The 17,841-nt window shown below is 46.1% G+C and overlaps 1 pseudogene; it reads right to left on the minus strand.

Annotated features, from left to right (window-relative positions):
• Nucleotides 1-4,379: 4,379 nt before the first annotated feature.
• LOC100343375 (signal peptidase complex catalytic subunit SEC11A-like) lies at nt 4,380-5,237 on the minus strand (annotated as a pseudogene).
• Nucleotides 5,238-17,841: the final 12,604 nt, after the last annotated feature.

Consider the following 17,841-nt stretch of genomic DNA (forward strand, 5'->3'; position numbering starts at 1 on the left):
ATTGCTCCACGGGAAAATGTGACCTTTAGAGGACTGTTGGATTCCAGCTGCAAGTTGACATGGATGCCTGCGCCCCCAAGTGTCATCATGGCTCCCCCTGTTAGACAGCATATGGAAGCCTGGTAGATGGAGTTCTGTCCTAGGTTTGTTCTTCATGGCCCCTGAACCAATCATCCACCTGGTGTTGTGTCCCTTGTCCCTGAATGGACATATCTGAGAGGTAGAGGAATGCCGACATAGATTCCTTGTCTTGTGGCTGAGAGGTATGGCCGTGAGAAAGGCCAAATACATGGCAGCCTCTGAAATCTCCCCCTTTCCCTTGGCCAAGAAAGCAAAAACTTATATCAGTTTCTAGGGGCAGGAGAAGAGATTAACAGCATCTTTAAGAGATCAATAAAATCTTTAAAGACCAAAGGACAACTCATGGTGGCCTTGATTATATGCCTATTTAATCACATCAACCCAGCTCCTACAATAGCCAGATTAGGATGACAACAGTCATTCATAAACAGCACAAACAGGAGCACCAATTCTAGCTACTGCACTGGCTGTGGTATCTGGTAGAGCAATTTAAGATAGTTCCAACTGTGGTATGTAGCCATCAAACTGGTGACTGCTTTCTTTTCCAATGCCCATTAGAAAGAAAGGTCAGAGACAGTTCGTGTTCATGTGAGACAAACAACATGTACATTTATAGTACCGTCCCAGGGCTATGCATAATTTCTCACCCTCTGTCATAATGCAGGCTGAAGGGACCTGGACAACCTAGACATCTTCACCAGCTATATTATTGATGACATCACATTAAACTGACTCAATAATGAAGAGGTGACAAGTAAGATGAAGGCCTTAGTAAGACTCCAGAGGGTGGGAGAAAACCTGGTGAAGATTTGGTGGCCTGCTCCAGCAGTGCAGTGCTAAGCGCCCAGTGTGTGGGGCATGATGGGATGTCTCCAAGGGAAAGGACAGATTCTTGCATCTTGCACCTCCCACCACTAAGAAGGAAGGAAAACACCTGGGGGCCTCAGGTTCAGGAGGCAACACATTGGGGAATGCTGCTGTGCCACAAGGAGAATACTGCTTTCCCACGGGCTGCCAACTCTGGTGGTGTCTGGAGCAGGAAAGAGCTCTATGGTGGGTGCAGGATGAGGGTCAAGGAGTGCTGATACCTGGGTTTTATGATCCAACAGACCACCTAGAATTAGAGGTATCTGTGTGTCAAGAGATCCCACATGGAGTTTATGGAAACTCCTGTAGGAGAATCACAGCATAGAACACTAGAGTTCTGGAGTAAGATCCATCTACAGTGGACAGTTACGTTTTGAAAACAACTCCTAGAGTGCTTCCAGGCTCCAGAGACATGGTGCAACTTATCATGAGACATCAAGGGAACATGCAGGGAGGGGCATTGTGGTGCCTGGGATCAAGTCCCACCTCTGCCTCCAATCCAGGTTCCTGGTTGTACACCTGGGAGGCTGTAGAGTTTGGCCCAAGGATTTGAGTTCCTGATACCCATGTGGGAGATCTGGATATATCCAGAGTGTTCCTGGCTCCTGGCTTCAGCCTGGCCCTCCCCCAGCTGTTGTGGGCATTTGGGAGTGAACCAGCAGATGGACCAGTGTGCCTCCCTTCCACTCTGCCTCCTACCTCCCTCTCTGCCTCTGTCTCCCTGTATAACTCTGCCTCTCCAATAAACAAATATTTTTGAAAGTGATCATGCAGTCAGACCTGCCTATTATGAGCTAGATTCTGTCAGAACCAACAAGTCATAGATCTGGAAGGCCCAGCAGCAATATATTGTGAGATGGAAGTGAGGTTGAACACAGCAAGGCCTGAGAATGTCAGAAAGCTTTATGTGCCGATAGCCCCCCTACCTCCATTAAGCCCACTACTAGTTCTGTACCGGTGCCTCTCCCTGAGCTCACTCCTCTGGCTGCGTGGCATTAGGGGCTTTTTACATCTAGTTGATGAGGAAGGAAAAAGCACAGGTGTGGGTCACAGATGGGTCAGTATGGCATGCGGTGCAAGTCAGTAACACCTCACTACTGCCTGACCTGAGGGGTGTCGTGGAGTGACTGGCAGGGGAAATTCTCTCAGTGGGAAATAACTTCATGCAATGCACTTGAGTGTCCATTGTGTGTACATAAAAGACTGTACATGCACTTGATAAGAGGGAAAGATTGGGAACAGAGAGCACTGGGAAGGAAAGAGTCATATGGTGGAGCCCACGGGAGTGAGTATGAAGTGAATCACACATGAACACACACCAGAAAGAGCACCTACCAGGAAAGAGGCAGGCAACAACCAAGCCTAAAGAATGACTCAGCCAGCCTCGGGATTCAGCCACCACAGTGCTGATGTGTGGATGTGAGAAGACTGTGGCCACAGCAGCAGAGATTCATGGGCTCAACAATGAGGGTGTCCACTCATAAGCAATGACCTTAGCTGCTGCTGCTGCCAGCTGTTCAACCTGCCAGCAGAGCCCAGCACTGAGCCTCTGCAACAGACCTAGGTGTAACGCGGTGGAAAATGGCCAGTGATACATCAGGACACACGACTGGGGTACGGATGTTTCTTTCCTCTCTGCAGTTCTAGAACCAGAACAACTCTGTTAACAGAGTACTGATCCATCAACAGGGAACCCTGCAAAACACATCAGACCAGGGACCTGTTTTCCAAAGAGGCACATATGGCAGTGGGTACATGAGCATGGAACCCACTCGTCCTACCTTATATTCCACTACCTAGGAGTTGCTGACTGACACTTCGATATGATAGCTTGTGAGGATGGGGTGCCATCTTCCAGCACCCAGAATACCCCCAAATCAATGGCCATTTTGTGGTGCTGTGTTCCCAAATACAGACGAGTAAGGCTGAGAAACGGGGTAAGCGTGGCCCCATTCTCTTCCTTCCCAGTGACCCAGTGACTTAACAACTTAAGCTTCTTTTCTCTGTGATTTTGGGGTGGGCCTAGAGGTCTTGGTTTCTAGAGGGAGAATATATCCACCAGGGCACATGGCACAAGTAACTTTAAGCTTTCAGCGGTGGCTACTGCTAGAACATTTGGGGCCCTTTAAGCTAAGAGACTGGCAGCCAGAGAACTGAGTCACCTCCCAGCCAGGGTGTGGACTGTGATCACTAGGAGCAGGTGGGGCTACTGGTGCATAATGTGTGCAGGAGGAATATGTTTGGCTCCCAGGTGTGCAGTGGGATAATCTCTTGGTCTTCTCTGATGATTCTGATGGCAAGTAGAAAAGGTCACAAGTCACAGCCTGAGAGCATGGCCACAGAGTCTCAATCTCACGAATGACACCCTGGGCCACACACCAGATGAGCCACCCTGACAGGCAGAAGTGCTATTTGAGGGGCAGGGATCTAGAACGTAGAGGAGGGAGTTGGTGAGTACAGGTGTGGTCTTGAGACCGGCACTAGTGGCAGGGGCTATAGTTGGCCTCATTCAGCCTCTTTGTGAGTTTCTTTCAAAAAAGAAAACTGAGAATCCTATAGGAGCTTTCCAGGTGTGGTAAACCTACTCTATGAAGGAAAGGATTGGGCAGCACAGGAGACAGCCTGTAGTGGACATTGTGGTGAGCTCTGTTCCTCTTGGGGCCTGAAAACTCTTTCCTCCAGCTACTGTTGACTGTTGAAGGTCCATAGATGCATCCCTCTACAGGTCTGACCTTCAGGGAAAAAAGCTGTTTCACCCAATGCAAGGCCACCTGCTCACAGTCAGTGCACATCCATGGCTACTGCTTTTTTCTTTTTCTCAACCTTTTAATATAAAAAGTTCACTGATGTACAAAAATGTGAAAGTGTGACAATGACAACATAGGAAATCCTGTGATTGAAAGTCCCCTCAAGGGCCAGCGCCTTGGCTCACTTGGTTAATCCTCTGCCTGCGGTGCTGGCATCCCATATGAGCTCCGAGTTCTAGTCCTGGTTGCTCCTCTTCCAGTCCAGCTCTCTGCTATGGCCTGGGAATGCAGTGGAGGATGGCCCAAGTGCTTGGGCCCCTGCATCCACGTGGGAGACCAGGAGGAAGCACCTGGCTCCTGGCTTCAGATCGGCGCAGCACCGGCCGTGGTGGCCATTTAGGTCGTGAAACAATGGAAGGAAGACCTTTCTCTCTGTCTCTCTCTCACGGTCTATAGTTCTACCTGTCAAAAAAAAAAAAAAAAAGTCCCCTGGAGTGCCCCCTGCGATGTACACGCACCCACCCACACATACTCTGGCATGGAAACATGAACTAATGCAAACCAGTGGTACCAAGAAGCGCCAACACCTGTGTTCTCCACTCCACCAATTACAGACCAGAATCTACTCCAAACATTCAGTAACAGAAAGTACAGCTTCTTCCCAGAGGCAGCAAAACAGGCTTCTTACTCCTGATGAACCAACACAAATAATCCCAGCAAGAAGAGCACCGCATACTAAAGTTCAGGATAGTCATTCATGAGAATCGTCACAACTCCAATAAGGAACAAGCCCCCGTGCTCTCCCCACCACATCTTTTTTCTCCAGCCAATATTGTCCTTGTTTGAGACCTCAGTCATCTACTGCATTATTATCTCCTTTGGTCAAAAACTTAATATTTTGCCTTTTTTTTTTTTGACAGGCAGAGTGGACAGTGAGAGAGAGAGAGAGAGAAAGGTCTTCCTTTTCTGTTGGTTCACCCTCCAATGGCCGCCGCGGCCGGCGTGCTGCAGCCGGCGCACCGCGCTGATCCGATGGCAGGAGCCAGGTGCTTTTCCTGGTCTCCCATGGGGTGCAGGGCCCAAGCACTTGGGCCATCCTCCACTGCACTCCCTGGCCACAGCAGAGAGCTGGCCTGGAAGAGGGGCAACCGGGACAGAATCCGGCGCCCCGACCGGGACTGGAACCCGGTGTGGCGGCACCGCAAGGCGGAGGATTAGCCTAGTGAGCCGCGGTGCCGGCTGCCCATTTTGTTTTTCATGGATCTTTAAGACTCCATGAACTACAGGAATCTCTCTTCCATCCTAAAAACAACAATTTCTCCCATTTGTATGGGATCTTCACCCTGATTTGTTAGAGAAGACCTCTATGAAATGCAGGTTCCAGGTTGCCGCTGAGCACCGCTACAATTGGACATTCAGTTCCAGTTATGGCATCAATCCCTTCCAGATCGTTAGTGCCGAGGAGACAATCATTCCAAAATTTAGGACTTGATAATAGAGCTACCTCTTGTTCATTTACTGCACTTCGTCCAGAAAGTCTAGAGACAGCTAGCGGGGCACCAGCAGGAGAGACAGCGCGAAGCAACCAGGGGGCAGAACGGCTGGAGCTCTGGCCAGGCTCACACTGGACAAGACCCCGGGGCACTTGCTCTTCCGCTTCTAAAACGGGACAACGGGACTCACAAGCTGCCTGGTCAGGTCCCGGGCCTGGCCTTGCTGTAGTGGACCTTCCTGCTCTGTCCCGGGCCTGCGCACCTCCAGCACTCAGCCCCGGTGTCCCCTCACGCAGGCGGCGACCCAGGGTTCCATGGCCTCTGGATGTAGGAACACAGAGGCCTGGGCTCCTTGCTTTGATTCAGGATATTGCTGAAGGGCCATTGCATTTTCAGTTTCCTCTGGCCCATCACAGTTAACTGCTCCTGCCCAGTCTTACCTCTCTCACTCCATCTTATTTACTGAGGATAACAATGGTGCTTAGTAAACTTCTTGCGTTCAATCCGTACCTTGGAGTTGGTTTTCCAAGGCATCTAGGCACATTATTTTCTCCATCATTTTCCCGCCTTACCGCTTCTCCTTCTTGGTATTTTTTATTTTCCATTTCCCTTATGCATAGGGCAATCATATATTTTAGTTTCCTGTGGACAGTCCTATTTTATATCCATGTTAATAATGTGACTCATCTGGCTGGTATCCCCTTTCATTTTCAAAAGGGTCCTGATTTAGACTACAAATTATATGATCATTCTACTAATTTATCACATAGACATTTTTTATACTTATTACATTTTTTTACTAGGTGCTGGGAATATAGAATTAAATATGAGATTCCAATCCTCTGAGCCCATGCTCCAAATTCCCATTGAAATTGCCAAAAGAATATTATAGTAGAAAAAAACCCTATTATTTCTGGGAACCAGAGAAAGGTTCCATTCTCATACAATAAACTTCAAGAAATTTCTCTAAGACATATTACAGGTGCAATTGGATTGAAGAGTAGGGTTTGCCTAGACAGGTGTTTCCTTGGCATTCTTTTCATGTATTTTCTACAGATGAAAAACTACCTAGGGACCAGTGGAAGTCACCCCACCAGCATGCCCTAATTTGGAGCAGGCAGGACTGGTGATGGTGTGGGTAGCTTTCAGTTCCACCTGGGTCTCTGAGCCAGCCACTGGGTGCAGGGATTCTGAGTGAGGGGACTGCTCCAACATTAGCATTAGTCACCACTTTGGGGATTCTTCTGAAACAGAGTGAGCACTGTGGAGACTGGCCCAGTAAACATGAAAAGGAGACCGTCAGATACGCAGATGAAGCACTGTAGTGTGGCCACCTCCGGCTGCAGCTGCTTTCCTAATCTCCATAGACCAGGGGAGCTTACCTCTAGAAAAGCAAAGTGTATAATAATTCTAAATGTTTACCTCCTTTCTTCACGAGGCCTGGAGGATCTCAACAAAAATCTACTCAAGCCTCTACCTCCACTCTTGTTACCTGGAAACATAACAGAAGTTGCTACAATGGGTCATCATCGTGTTTTATAGATGAAGTCAGTGAAGCACTGAGATATCAAGTAGCTGCTCTGAGTTTCCATGTTGACTCCCCTCTGTAGGAAGAGCAAACTCTGGACACAGTAAGAGGACTCACAGCTTACAAGAAGGAGACCAATCTGATGAACTAGCGTAGAATTACTCAGAAAATAACACTTTCAAACAACCGTCATCTTAATAAGAGTGAACACCGGGTGCTGACACTTAAACAATTGGCAAAAGGATTCTGAACAGTTCTTGGGGATTGTTAGCAAAAAGAGCTAGGATGGAAGCAGTGATTTTGTAATAAATGAGACTATCCACCTATCATTTCACAAAAATTATCTTAAAAGGTATTTTGGTCAACTGAGAAATGTTATCTCAATGAAGAACTGAAAACTGTATAGGCTGCTGTTAAAGCAACTTTCTGACAGAATGATTATACAGCTGTGCCAAAATTTTACTTCAAAGTTGCCATGGGGGAGAGAGTCCACTTAGAAGACTGGAAGAGAAGAAGTTTACAGATAAATGTAGGAAGAGGGCGCCAGTTCATATGATCAGATTGCATGCTACCAATAACTTCTCAGAAGGCATTCCTAATCTCAGTGCGGTCTACCAAAAACAAAACAAAACAAAGCAAAACAAAGCAAAAGCAACTCATGCAAGAATGCTAATTATTTCGCAGGAGGAACTGTAAACTACATCTACTAATACATAAGTAAAGGTCTGTCCCAAACCCTTTTAGGGACAGTTTGCTTTCTCAACATGTTACAAGATATTTGATGAAGTGATCGTTAGATCAGCTCACTCACTGGAGAAAATAAAATCTGGACCACTATTTTAGATCACATCACAGATTAAACCCAAGTGAGATTAAGCACCTGAGCGTGAAAAGACAAAAGTGTAATAATAGTGTGTAGGGGAATTTGTCTGAGATCTTGAGTTTCAAAAAGACTTCTTAAAAAGACCCCAAAGCAAAAAAATGGGTGAATTTGCTTAAACAAAAATGAAGCATTTCTAATCACCACTGACAGTCATGGAGAAACTGACAGACAAGAGGCCGTATTTCTTTCTTTCTTTAAAGATTTATTTGTTTATTTGAAAGTCAGAGTTACACAGAGAGAGAAGGAGAGGCAGAAAGAGAGAGAGAGAGAGAGAGAGAGAGAGAGAGAGAGAGAGGTCTTCCATCCGATGGTTCACTCCCCAGTTGGCCACAATTGCCAGAGCTGCACCGATCAGAAGCCAGGAGCCAGGAGCTTCTTCTGGGTTGCCTACGCGGGTACAAGGTCCCAAGGGCTTGGGCCTTCTTCTACTGCTTTCCCAGGCCATAGCAGAGAGCTGGATCAGAAGTGGAGCAGCCAGGACTCAAACTGGCACCCATATGGGATGCTGGCACTGCAGGTGGCAGCTTTACCCGCTACACCACAGCGCCGGCCCCCCTAAGAGGCCATATTTCTAACATCTAAGGTTGACAATGGATTAGCACCCGACAGTATGAGGCACTCAGTGTCAGTCATCTGCAGCAGCAGCAGTAACACCCTCCAAGGATGAAAAACCAGTGGAAGAAGAAGAATTACTGGAGTGGGTCCAAAAACCTAGGAAGTGTTTGAAGAGACATTCAACTCACTAGACATCAAAAAATACACATTAAAATAACACAGGGATTTAATTTTACACTTATCAGGTTGGCCCAACTTAGGAAGTTTCAGTAAATAGTGTGCTGTTAATGAGAGTATAAGCTGGAAAAGTCTTAATGAATAAAAACAAAATAAACACAAAATGCAAATATTCAACAGTGGAAATGAGAAAATATTTTTTTCAAATATAAAAAATTAAAATTATAGCAGAAAACATGGTACAGCTCTATGATAACTTATTTTAAAATACCAATGATACAGATCATTTTTATGAGAGTAAGAATTACCCAAATATATTTGACAAGAGATAAGAAAACCTGGTTTAAGCAATCATCACCAAATAAATTAGATAACTTTGCAAAGCTTCCATGCCTTATGGTAAGTGCTATTAATTTATAGAATATGGGGCTGGTGCTGTGGCATAGCAGGTTAATGTTCTGGCCTGAAGTGCCGGCATCCCATATGGGCGCTGGTTTGAGGCCTGGCTGCTCCACTTCCAATCCAGCTCTCTGCTATGGCCTGGGAGAGCAGTAGAAGATGGCCCAAGTCCTTGGGCCCCTGCACCCACATGGGGGACCCAGGAGAGGCTCCTCGCTCCTGGCTTTAGTTCGGTGCAGCTCTGGCCCTTGTGGCCAACTGGGGAGTGAACCATCAGATGAAAGACCTCTCTTTCTCTGTCTCTGCTCTCTCTGTGTAACTCGGACTTTCAAATAAATAAATCTTTTTAAAAAATTTATAGAATATAGATTCCGAAGCCGGCACCGTGGCTCACTAGGCTAATCCTCCGCCTTGCGGCGCCGGCACACTGGGTTCTAGTCCCGCTCGGGGCGCCGGATTCTGTCCCGCTTGCCCCTCTTCCAGGCCAGCTCTCTGCTGTGGCCAGGGAGTGCAGTGGAGGATGGCCCAAGTGCTTGGGCCCTGCACCCCATGGGAGACCAGGAGAAGCACCTGGCTCCTGCCTTCAGATCAGCGCAGCACGCTGGCCGCGGCGGCCATTGGAGGGTGAACCAACAGCAAAGGAAGACCTTTCTCTCTGTCCCTCTCTCTCACTGTACACTCTGCCTGTCAAAAAAAAAAAAAAAAAAGAATATAGATTCCATGCTATTTAAAAGAGATCTGAATGTAATTATAGAAAGTATTTTTACAGAAATTATTTTACCATCTCTCTCATACACACACACACACATATACATATATATATAACTATATATGCTTATTGGGGTTTGGTGCAAGAAGCAGAAACTCTTCCGAACACCAGAGGCAGAAAGAAATGTAGCAAAAGGGAATTTGGAGTCTGAAAAATGACTGGAAAAGCTGGAAAGCAACTTCCAAGAAGGGCCTTCAGGAATGACTCACTGAACACCAAAGAACTTAAGTTCAGGACAAGAAAGCACACAACAGGAAGGAAGTAAATGATGGGTGTCAAGCAATCAAATTCACCTGTAAAAACAGAATTAAGAAGAAATAATTATGGCACAACCTCCATCTTCCTCATTGGAATGTAAATTCCACAAGGGCACACACCTAGCTTTGTTTATCGCAGTGTCCCAGTAAGGTCAGTATGCAATAACTTTGTAATGAGCAAATAAATGAACAACTGATTAACCATGTTGGGTTTATTATAGAAAGGCAAGGATAGCACAACATTATTAAATGTATTAATATAATCAAGCATCACTGTAGAAAGAGGAGACAAGCTCTATGATCACCTAATATGTGTTAAAATATATTTTATACAAGTCAACAGGTGTTTGTGATCAACATTCTTACTAACCTAAGGGAAATTTTTATTAATATAGCTGACACCAAGGTTCAAACTAATAATGAGATACTAAAAACATCAGTAATATCCAGGATAGACAAAGTTTATCTCCAACCCTTCCATAATTTGCCATTGTATTAGCAATCCTAGCCAATGCAATAAAATAAGAAAAATAAACCAGGTATGTTTATTGGAAAGAATAAAATTGTCATTAAGTAGGTGACATAATTGTTTATCTGGAAAATCTAACTGAATTAAAAAATTATATTCAACTAATAAGAGTTATATAAAATGAGTGCATAATAAATCAGTAATTTCCTTATATTTTGGTTATAATCAGGAGCTACAACAGAAAAAAATTTACTAAGTACCTATGAATAATTTCAATAAAATTTTGCTGGACCTATATAAGGACTCTTACAAAATTTACTGCAAAACATAGAAGAAAATGCATAATCTAAAAAACTTGGTTTTCCTAGTTTTTAAATTACTCGTAAATTTCCAACTCTACTTTGACAAATTATCTATCTACTTATATATACATATAATTAAAAAGATAGGGGCCAGCTCTGTGACATAGTGGGTAAAGCTTCCACCTGCATTGCTGGCATCCCATATTGGTGCCAGTTCAAGTCCCGGCTGCTCCACTTCTGATTCAGCTCTCTGCTGTGGCCTAGGAAAGCAGTAGAAGATGGCCCAAGTCCTTGGGGCCTTGCACCCATGTGGGAGACCCGGAAGAAATTCCTGGCTTCTGGCATCTGGCTTCGGATCAGCACAGCTCTGGCTGTCGAGCCATTTGGGGAGTAAATCAGGGGATGGAAGACCTCTCTCTCTGCCTCTCTCTGTAACTCTGTTTTTCAAATAAATAAATATTTTAAAAGAGAAATATTTATATTTCATATTTGGGAATTATGGATTTATAATAAATGCTATTGGTACAATTAACAATTTGGTCACATGAGTTTGATTTCCACCTCTCAACATAAACCAAAATAAACTTCAGATGACATATGGTTGATATATAAATAGCAAATGCACTTTGAATAAAAGTGTGAATCAATTAGATGTTTCAATGTATTTATGAAGGGGTCTTCAAAAAGTTCACAAAAATGCATATTATGAAAAAAGTGTGCATGGCTTTAAACAATTTTTAAAAGATGAATGTATTTATTTATTTGAAAGGCAGAGTTACAGAGAGAGAGAGGGAGAGGCAGAGAATGAGGTCTTCCATATGCTGGTTCACTCCCCAAATGGCCACAACAGCTAGGTCTGGGCCAGGCCAAAGCCAGGACAGGAGCTTCATCTGGGTCTCCCATGTGGGTAGCGGGGCCCAAAACTTGGGCCATCTTCTGCCATTTTCTCAAGTGCATTAGCAGGGAGCTGGATCAGAAGTGAAGCAGCCAGGAATCGAATCAATGCCCATATGGGACGATGGCATTACAGGTAGCAGCTTAGCCCACTATGCCACAATGCCACCACCCCTCCCCCAAATATTTTTCACCAAAATATAGTTCTACTTTCTCATAAACTTTGCTAACCTTGTATTTAAGGGAGTCTTCTAAAATTTAGTGCTTACTGTTGAAAGTAAAACCAAGACCTTAGTGACAAAAAAATCTATTCAGGCAAAAACTTTAATGGAAATAGAAAAATCATAAGAAACTATGTTAATATTTAAATTATTTTGGAATGGGAAAGATTACCTAAGTCTGATACAAAGGGAGAATTTCATAGAGGAAAACATGAATGATTTAACAACATATAGAGACTTTTTTTTTGGAGAGCTTGATCTGTTGCCTAATCCAACTATCATTCTCAGTTCTCATCTCTGAGCCTTCTCTCAAAAGAGGATCCCACATGGTAGCTTTTCCAGCTACCAATCTGCCTGTGGATGGTCAGTGATTCAGTTATGACCAAGGAGACACAAGGGCTGACTCTGGAAAAGTGTATACTTTGCAGAAGCTGCTAGTACCTCTGTTCCTCTTGCTTTCTGCCTTAAATGTGTGCTATGTTTGCCACTGCATCAGCCATCTTAGACCTGACTCAGTGAACATGAGCTTTAAACCAACATGCAAAGGATGCTGGGGTGAAGAGTAGAAGAACCAGGGTTGTTTGTGGCTCCAGCAAGTGCAACACCTAACCTAGGCCATCCACCAGCAGAGTTCTTGTATGAGACAATTAAATGTCTTTATTGCCTAAAGCACTATTAGTCACTTATTTTGTCACTCACAGATGAAAACTTTATTGATAAAATATATTTACATCTGCGCACCAAAAATTATCATAAACAAAATTAAAGACAAACAAAGACTGGGGGAAATATCTACAACATACATGATAAGTTAAAATTCAACATCCTTTTTTTTTTTTTTTCACATTTTTTCCTTTTTTTATTTAGTAAATATAAATTTCCAAAGTACAGTTTATGGATTACATTGGCTCCCCCCCCCCCATAATTTCCCTCCCACTCACACCCCTCCCATCTCCCGCTCCCTCTCCCATTGCATTCACATCAAGATTCATTTTCAATTCTCTTTATATACAGAAGATCGATTTAGTATATATTAAGTAAAGATTTCATCAGTTTGCACCCACACAGAAACACAAAGTGTAAAAATACTGTTTCAGTACTAGTTATAGCATTACTTCACATTGGACAACACATTAAGGACAGAGATCCCACATGGAGAGTAAGTACACAGTGACTCCTGTTGTTGACTTAACAATTTGACACTCTTGTTTATGGCATCAGTAATCTCCCTAGGCTCTAGTCATGAGTTCCAAGGCTATGGAAGCCTTTTGGATTCGCCAACTTAGATCTTATTCCTACAGGGTCATAGTCAAAGTGGAAGTTCTCTCCTCCCTTCAGAGAAAGGTACCTCCTTCTTTGATGGCCCCATTCTTTCCACTGGGATCTCATTCGCAGAGATCTTTCATTTAGGTCCTCTTTTCTTTTTTCCAGAGTGTCTTGGCTTTCCATGCCTAAAATACTCTCATGGGCTCTTCAGCCAGATCCAAATGCCTTAAGGGCTGATTCTGAGGCCAGAGTGCTATTTAGGACATCTGCCATTCTATGAGTCTGCTGTGTATCCTGCTTCCCATGTTGGATCATTCTCTCCCTTTTTGATTCTATCAGTTAGTATTCACAGACACTGGTCTTGTTTGTGTGATCCCTTTGAATCTTAGACCTATCAGTGTGATCAATTGTGAACTGAAGTTGATCACTTGGACTAGTGAGATGGCATTGGTACATGCCACCTTGATGGGATGGTGTTGGAATCCCCTGGCACATTTCTAACTCCACCATTTGGGGCAAGTCTGATTGAGCATGTCCCAAACTGTACATCTCCTCCCTCTCTTATTCCCACTCTTATATTTAAGTTTATGAAATTAATTGTTTTTCTCTGGAGTTCTCTACAAAGATTTTCTTCTGGCATTATTATGACCCAGGCCTGATAGTCTGGTCAGCATGTTCATAAACACCCAGAGAATTTAAGCAAAACTTCCTAATATCCAATTTGTGTATGTGTTTAGTTGGTGTAAATATATATATATATATATATATGTATATATATGAATGCATATATATACATATCTTCTTTTTGAGTTTTGCAGTTTAATTTCTTTCCCTCCAGATCTGTCCATTCAATGGCAAGGGATAATTCCAAAGGTCAGCAGTGTCTATTATGTAACTCTCAAACATTTTTAATTTTATTGCATATTTTCGGCTGGAAAATGGACTAATTTTCTTGAATATTAAAAGAAGAAAGAATTACTTGTGATAGCATTCTGGTTCATGCTTTTTTTTTTTTTTTTTTGACAGGCAGAGTTAGACAGTGAGAGAGAGAGACAGAGAGAAAGGTCTTCCTTTTTCCATTGGTTCACCCCCCAAGTGGCTGCTAAGGCCGGCGCATTGGTCAGCGCCAATCCGAAGCCAGGAGCCAGGTGCTTCCTCTTGGTCTCCCATGTGGGCACAGGGCCCAAGCACTTGGGCCATTCTCCACTGCCTTCCCAGGCCACAGCAGAGAGCTGGACTGGAAGAGGAGCAACTGGGACAGAATGCAACACCCCAACCGGGACTAGAACCCAGGGTGCCAGCGCAGCTGGTGGAGGATTAGCCTAGTGAGCTGCGGCGCCAGTCCATCCTTTTTTTTTTTTTTTTTTAAAGATTTATTTATTTATTTGAAAGTCAGAGTTACACAGAAAGAGAAGGAAAGGCAGAGAGAGAGAGAGAGGTCTTCCATCCACTGGTTCACTCCCCAGATGGCCAAAATAGCCAGAGCTGCACCAATCCAAAGCCAGGATCCAGGAGCTTCTTCCGGGTCTCCCATGTGGGTTCAGGAGCCCAAGGACTTGGGCCATCCTCTACTGCTTTCCCAGGCCATAGCAGAGAGCCAGATCAGAAGTGGAGCAGTCAGGGCTTGAACCGGCGCCCATATGGGATGCCAGCACTGTAGGTGGCAGCTTTACCCACAATGCCACAGCACCAGCCCCATCAACATCCTTAATAAAATAGCAACTTGCAACTCCACAGAGATGTACACTGGCCAAAAATATGTATGACAATCAATGTCACTTTGCTGGAAATTCACAAACTACAACTAAAGTACCAAAGGTAATGTCCAAACTATAAAACTAGTAAATTTTTGAAATAACTCCAAGGATGAGGAAGGTTGGGAGGATGGAAAGGCAATCTAAAGTTTTGCTGATGGAAGTGTAAATTTGGTCAAGAGACCAATTTGTTCATCTGTATCCAGACATAAAAACACACATAGCTTTTGATTTTGCAGTTTTAGTTTTAGGACTCTTTGGTAAGAGAAGAACCATAGGCGAAAACTACAGCTGCAAAGATGTTCATCACAGTGTTGTTTATAATAGAGCAGAATTAGAAACATGTCCAACAACAGTAGACTGGCTGAGTAACTGATGATACGGATAATGAGATACTCTACCAAAGTTATATGTTACTGTAGAACAATATTTAATGGGAAGGGAAGATATACTACATTAAGTGAGTCGAAACGTGGTAATCAGTAAATAGTGTATGCTCTAATTCGCAGTTTATAGAAATGTACATAAAACAAAGGCTGGGAGAAAACCTATTCAAATACTATCAGTAATCATTTACGTGGAAGTTATCAGAAGTGGTTATAAATGTCTTTTGTTTTTGTATGTATTTTCTGCTGTGAGCATACATTGTCTTTGCATAAAAGGTGCAAATAAAGGGGCTTCTAGGAGGCGAATCCTGTGAGCCAGAATATTTTCAAACCTCTCCTCGACACGCGCTCACCCCTTCCCTGCCACCTGCGAGCTCGTTCCGCCAGCCCTCCGCCTCTAGCTCCGCTCTCTCCAGGCTTCGTTCCAGCCGGACTCCGGAAAGCGCAGCTGCGGGAGCTCAGCTCTCGGGGGACCGAGACCCTCGGTTCTTGGAGAGCCACAGCTCCTCCTGCGCGGGGTGCAGGGCGGGACGTAATTCCGCGCTCTCGCTGTGAACCGCGCATTGACTGTCACACAAACCCAAGGACCTGTGGAGAACTGGGTGCGATTTTGTTCAATCCTCTGGCGAGTTCCGCTATCCCAGCACGCCAGCCCGCCTGCAGCGGTCGCGCAGAGAAACGCACAGGAATCCGAGAGGGGCGACCTGCGGACGACGGCCGCGCCCAAAAGGCAGCGCAGAGCCCCTGGCACAGCCTCCGTGGAAGTCGCGTCCCTTTCCCGGGAAAGGCCCCACTCCGTTGTCTTCCATGCTCTGTGCCACCCGCGGGTGCCGAACGGTTCCAAAGCCCTTCACTCAACACCATTCCGTGTTTTAAAGAACAAACTCCTAAAAAACCTGAACACCCACAAAACCCAGGGGCTGTTTAAAAACAAACAAAAAAGACTAGCAACTCAAAATTCCTGCCTGAAGCACTCCCTGGTCACAGGGTAAGACAATCCTCCTCATGGGAGACCCACAGGCGAGTCCAGTGAGCCAATATGATCACGGTCATTTTCCGTATGCAGGTGCTGAAGGGACGCACGCATAGATGGAACACCTGTTTCGTGCCAGGTGTCTCCTTGGCATTAAAGCAAGCGGAGCTACGGTGAATAAATATTTCCATTTTATTAGACGGAAACTGAGGTTCAGAAGAGTAAGATCAACTCTGGAATAAGATCAACCTCTAACCTAGGTCTGCGGATACCAAAGCTGCCAGTGTGGAGACCATGGAAGCGGACGAATCTGCCCAGGCTTAGCTCTTCAGGGAGCGCCCAAGATGTGAGCCGCCCTTGGCGATTAGTCCAGCGCCCCCTATGTGGCGCGGCCACCATTGCCTCAAGCACTGCTTGCTCTAAAAGGTGCAAATAAAGGGTCCCTGCCCCGGGACCATCCCACCGCGTTGATCCCCTAGGCTCAGAGGCCCGCGTCTGTACGAGGGGAGGGCTGAGTAGCTGCCCCTAGGGCAGGCGCTGTCCGTTGTCCAAGCCAGAGGCTTGAGCGTGCACCACTTGCGCACGCCTTGGATGGATCTCCCCGCACCAAAATGAGAGACCTGCTTCCCCGTGGGGTTCCAGGAACCAGAAATGGAATTGCCAGGCCCTGGGCAGTGATGGGGGTGGGGGTACAGTTAGAAATCCACTGTTTTTACACCGTTAAGGAAAACTTGAGCTCGCCACCTGGGCTGTGCAGTGCGTGCGGAAGTGATGCGTTGGTGGAGAAGATCTCCCAGTGCCAACTAGAATGGAATTGCAGCCGGTGCCATAATTGTAGCCGCACTCCACCTCCCAGCCTTGCATACCCGGGAGGGTGGATTGGGAAAACAAGAGGATTATGAAGCAGAAAGTTGCATCTGAAGACCAAGGCCATGTTTCTGGGGGCTTGAAGCCAGAGGCAGCTTGTGCTGGAGGTGGGGAGGGGTGAGAGCCTTGGTCACCTCTCTCTCACCCGAAAACTACCTCCCCACGAGGGGCAGCCCCCGGGCGAGCGGGCTGAAGCAGCGCGCGCCGGGCTGGGGTGGGCGCGCGTAAGAGTGCGCGCGCGAACGTACGTGTGAAATGTGGCGGCGCGGGCCGCGGCCGAGAGTGCGCTCGGCAAAAAGATGCATAATCAACACATCGCTCACACCTCCGCCGAGAGAGCCGGGAGGGAGCCCGGAGGTCCCGCGGGCTTTCCCCTGCTGCCTGGAGCGGGGCGGGGACCACCCGGAAAGGGGGGAATTTCGGAGGCGCTTTGCGGGTATCGTTCCCCTCAACTGAGCGGAGCAAAGCAGGGAAGCAGTGGGGGACGCAGTGAAGTTTTCCCTTTTTGAAGGCCCGCTGCGCGCTGTGGTGGAGTCTTGGAAGCGGGTCGTTGTTCCCCGAATGTCATCTGGGGCGTCCCTTGTCACCGCTCATCCTCATTTTGCTCATCTGTAAGATGGGGACAAGGAAATCCCTCCAGATGTGTCGCCGTGTAGTTTCGGGGTGAGAAGGCGCCTGCCTCTGCTCGTGGGTGTCTTCCTCTCGGTCTTACGGTGTATGGACCCCTGCTCCATCCGGCCCCGCAATGCGGGTCGGCGCCGCGCCCCTGGGACTGCGGTGACGGAGACGCATCACCTTCGCCTTGGCGCACAGGTTCCTGGAAGGGGCTGCCATTGGCTGGTTTCACCCAGCATGGCCCCAAGAAAGGGCCCCCTCACCACCACCCGCGAGACTGGGTCCCCAGCTTCGGGCGGGAGTCGCGCCAGGCACTTCTCTCCAGACCTCCTGACCCC

Source organism: Oryctolagus cuniculus, chromosome 2 (genome assembly GCF_964237555.1).
Source record: "Oryctolagus cuniculus chromosome 2, mOryCun1.1, whole genome shotgun sequence".
Classification (NCBI taxonomy): domain Eukaryota; kingdom Metazoa; phylum Chordata; class Mammalia; order Lagomorpha; family Leporidae; genus Oryctolagus; species Oryctolagus cuniculus.